Source organism: Pan troglodytes, chromosome 17, assembly GCF_028858775.2.
Source record: "Pan troglodytes isolate AG18354 chromosome 17, NHGRI_mPanTro3-v2.0_pri, whole genome shotgun sequence".
NCBI classification, from domain to species: Eukaryota; Metazoa; Chordata; class Mammalia; order Primates; family Hominidae; genus Pan; species Pan troglodytes.
In genome coordinates this window covers 955,001-960,000 of record NC_072415.2, presented here as the reverse complement: position 1 = coordinate 960,000, position 5,000 = coordinate 955,001, and positions in this window count along the sequence as shown.

The window sequence follows — 5,000 nt, the reverse complement described above, 5'->3', positions numbered from 1 at the left end:
CTGTTGCTCACGCTGGTCTCAAACTCCTGGCCTTGACACTTCTCGCGTCACATCCGCCGTCTGCTTGTTGAAATGAGCATCTCTCGTAAAATGGAAAAGATGAAAGAGATAAACACGAAGACGGAAAGCACGGTGTGAACGTTTCTCTTGCCGTCTCCCGGGGTGTACCTTGGACGCGGAAACACGGAGGGAGCTTGGCTGAGTGGGTTTTCGGTGCCGAAACCTCCCGAGGGCCTCCTTCCCTCTCCCCCTTGTCCCCGCTTCTCCCCCAGCCGAGGCTCCCACCGCCGCCCTGGCATTTTCCACAGGAGAGGTATAGGGAGAGGACTGACACGCCTTCCGCATCTATATCCTGCCGGACGTCTCTGGCTCGGCGTGCCCCACCGGCTACCTGCCACCTTCCAGGGAGCTCTGAGGCGGATGCGACCACCCCCCCCCCCCGTCACGTCCCGCTACCCTCCCCCGGCTGGCCTTTGCCGGGCGACCCCAGGGGAACCGCGTTGACGCTGCCCTCGGATCCTCCGGCGAAGACTTCCACCGCATGCCCCGGGTGGGCCGGTTGGGATGAGACTGGACCACCCCGGACCGTGCTGTTCTTGGGGGTGGGCTGACGTACGGGGTGGACTGGCGGCCCCAGCATTGTAAAGGGTGCGTGGGTATGGAAATGTCACGTAGGATGCCCTCCTTCCCTTCGGTCTGCCTTCAGCTGCCTCAGGCGTGAAGACAACTTCCCATCGGAACCTCTTCTCTTCCCTTTCTCCAGCACACAGATGAGACGCGTGAGAGGGAGGGAGAAACAGCTCAATAGATACTGCTGACCTTCATTTGTGGAATCCTCAGTCGTCTACACACAAGACAGGTGACTAGGCAGGGACACAGATCAAACACTATTTCCGGGTCCTCGTGGTGGGATTGGTGTCTCTCCTCTCTCTCTCTCTCTCTCTCTCTCTCTCTCTCTCTCTCTCTCACACGCGCGCGCGCGCGCACGCACGCACGCACGCACGCACGCACACACACACACACACACACACACACATTTCCATATCTAGTTCACAAAGCACACTCACTTAACCTTTTCACAGTACGCAGGCTGAGTAAAACCCACCCCACCTTCCACCCGTTGGCTGACGAAACCCCTTCTCTACAATGGATGAAAAAGATGATCTGGGCCGGGCACGCTAGCTCACGCCTGTCATTCCGGCACTTTGGGAGGCCGAGGCCGGTGGATCGCTTGGGGCCGGGAGTTCGAGACCAGGCTGGCCGACGTGGCGAAACCCCGTCTCTCTGAAAAAATAGAACGATTAGCCGGGCCTGGTGGCGTGGGCTTGGAATCACGACCGCTCGGGAGACTGGGGCGGGCGAGTTGTTCCAACCGGGGAGGCCGAGGTTGCGATGAGCTGAGATCGTGCCGTGGCGATCCAGCCTGGATGACGGAGCGAGACCCCGTCTCGATACAATCATGATGTGATTATAAGATGAGTTGTGCGCGGTGATGGCCGCCTGTAGTCGCAGCTACTCGGGAGGCTGAGATGAGGAGAGGATCACTTGAGGCCCCACAGGTCGAGGCTTCGGTCGGCCGTGACCCACTGTATCCTGGGCGGTCACCGGTCAAGGAGATATGCCCCCTCCCCGTTTGCTTTTCTTTTCTTCCCTTCTCTTTTCTTCTTTTTTCTTCTCTTTTCTTTTCTTCTTTCTTTCTTTCTTTCTTTCTTTCTTTCTTTCTTTCTTTCTCTCTCTCTCTCTCTCTCTTCCCCTCTTTCTTTCCTGCCTTCCTGCCTTCCTGCCTTCCTGCCTTTCTTCTTTTCTTCTTTCCTCCCTTCCTCCCTTCCTTCTTTCCTCCCGCCTCAGCCTCCCAAAGTGCTGGGATGACTGGCGTGAGGTACCATGCCTGCTTGGCCTAAAGAGACCCTCTTGGAAAGTGAGACACAGAGAGCGCCTTCCAGTGATCTCATGGACTGATTTAGAGACGGCATCTCGCTCCGTCACCCCGGCAGTGGTGCCATCGTAACTCACTCCCTGCAGCGTGGACGCTCCTGGACTCGAGCGATCCTTCCGCCTCAGCCTCCAGAGTACAGAACCTGGGACCGCAGGCACGCGCCACTGTGCCCACACCGTTTTAAATTTTCTTTTCCTCCCCCGCCCGAGACAGAGTTTCGCTCTGGTGGCCTAGACTGCAGTGCGGTGGCGCGATCTTGGCTCGCCGCAACCTCTGCCTCCCGGTTTCAAGCGATTCTCCTGCATCGGCCTCCTGAGTAGCCGGGATTGCGGGCGTGCGCTGCCACGTCTGGCTGATTTTGTATTTTTAGTGGAGACGGGGCTTCTCCATGTCGATCGGGCTGGTCTCGAACTCCCGACCTCAGGTGATCCGCCCTCCCCGGCCTCCGGAACTGCTGGGATGACAGGCGTGAGCCACCGCGCCCGGCCTTCATTTTTAAATGTTTTCCCACAGACGGGGTCTCATCATTTCGTTGCAACCCTCCTGCCCGGCGTCTCAAAGTGCTGGCGTGACGGGCGTGAGCCACTGCGCCTGGACTCCGGGGAATGATTCACGACCACGGTCGCTGTACTGATTCTTTCTTTCTTTCTTTCTTTCTTTCTTTCTGTCTGTCTGTCTGTCTGTCTTTCTTTCTTTCTTTCCTTTCTTTCCTTTCTTTCTTTTCTTTCTTTCTTTCTTATTTATTGATAAATTATTTTATGATTTATTTGTGTACTTATTTTCAGACGGAGTCTCGCTCTGGGCGGGGCGGGGCGGGGCGAGGCGAGGCACAGCGCATCGCTTTCGAAGCCGCGGCAACGCCTTTCAAAGCCCCATTCATATGCACAAAGCCCTATTCCCTTCCTGGAGTTGGAGCTGATGCCTTCCGTAGCCTTGGGCTTCTCTCCATTCGGAAGCTTTGACAGGCGCAACCCCACCCAGAGGCTGCCTGCGGCTGAGGATTAGGGGGTGTGTTGCGGCTGAAAAGTGGGTCCCCTAGTTTTGATACCTCAGTGGACACATCCCCCGACCGCCATCGCTTGCTCGCCCTCTGAGATCCCCCGCCTCCACCGCCTTGCAGGCTCACCGCTTACTTTCATTTCTTTCTTCCTTTCTTGCGTTTCAGGAGGGGGTGCGGGAATGAGGGTGTGTGTGGGGAGGGGGTGCGGGGTGGGGACGGAGGGGAGCGTCCTAAGGGTCGATTTAGTGTCATGCCTCTTTCACCGCCACCACCGAAGATGAAAGCAACGATCGGCTACATACCGCGTGTTCTCATCTAGAAGTGGGAACTTACAGATGAGAGTTCTTGCATGGGCAGAACGAGGGGGACCAGGGACGCGGAAGCCTGCTTGAGGGAGGAGGGGTGGAAGGAGAGACAGCTTCAGGAAAAAAACAAAACACGAATACTGTCGGACACAGCACTGACTACCCGGGTGATGAAATCATCTGCACACTGAACACCCCCGTCCCAAGTTTACCTATGTCACAATCTTGCACATGTATGCTTGAACGACAAATAAAAGTTAGGGGGGAGAGAGGAGAGAGAGCGAGAGAGCGAGAGCGAGAGCGAGAGAGAGAGCGAGAGAGAGAGAGAGAGAGAGAGAGGGAGAGAGAGAGAGAGAGAGAGAGAGACACAAGTACAACCAAACACCACCTCCTTGACCTGAGTCAGGGGGTTTCTGGCCTTTTGGGAGAATGTTCAGCGACAATGCAGTATTTGGGCCGGTTCTTTTTTTTTCTTCTTCTTCTTCTTTTCTTTCTTTTTTTTTGGACTGAGTCTCTCTCGCTCTGTCACCCAGGCTGCGGTGCAGTGGCGCTCTCTCGGCTCACTGGAACCTCTGCTTCCCGGGCTCCAGTGATTCTTCTTCGGTAGCTGGGATTACAGGCACGCACCAGGATGGCCGGCTCATATTCTTATTTTTAGTAGAGAGGGGGTTTCTCCACGTTGGCCACGCTGGTATCGAACTCTTGACCTCAAATGATGCGCCTTCCTGGGCCTCCCAAAGTGCTGGAAACGACCGGCCTGAGCCGCCGGGATTTCAGCCTTTAAAAGCGCGGGCCCTGCCAACTTTCGCTGCGGCCCTTACGCTCAGAAGGACGTGTCCTCTCTGCCATAGGTTGACTCCTTGAGTCCCCTAGGCCATTGCACTGTAGCCTGGGCAGCAAGAGCCAAACTCCGTCCCCCCACCTCCCCGCGCAAATAATAACTAACTAACGAACGAACGAACTAACTAAGTAAATAAAATCTCTACACGTCACCTCTAAGTGTGTGTTCCCGTGAGGAGTGATTTCTAAGAAATGGCACTGTACACTGAACGCAGTGGCTCACGTCTGTCATCCCGAGGTCAGGAGTTCGAGACCAGCCCGGCCAACGTGGTGAAACCCCGTCTCTACTGAAAACACGAAATGGAGTCAGGTGCCGTGGGGCCGGCACCTGTCATCCCAGCTACTCGGGAGGCTGAGGCGGAAGAATTGCTTGAACCTGGCAGGCGGAGGTTGCAGTGACCCAAGATCGCACCACTGCACTACGGCCTGGGCGACAGAGTGAGACCCGGTCTCCAGATAAATACATAAATACATACATACGTACGTACGTACGTACATACATACATACATACGTACAGATATACAAGACAGAAAACAAGAAAAGAAAAGAAAGAGAAAATGAAAGAAAAGGCACTGTATCGCTACTGGGCTAGGACCGTCTCTCTGTCTGTTTCTCTCTGTTCGTCTCTGTCTTTCTCTCTGTGTCTCTTTCTCTGTCGGTCTGCCTGTCTGTCTGTCTGTCTGTCTCTTTCTTTCTGTCTGTCTCTGTCTCTGTCTTTGTCTCTCTCTCTCCCTCTCTGCCTGTCTCACTGTGTCTGTCTTCTGTCTTACTCTCTTTCTCTCCCCGTCTGTCTCTCTCTCTCTCTCTCTCCCTCCCTGTCTGTTTCTCTCTCTCTCTTTCTGTCTGTTTCTGTCTCTCTCTGTCTGTCTATGTCTTTCTCTGTCTGTCTGCCTCTCTCTTTCTTTTTCTGTGTCTCTC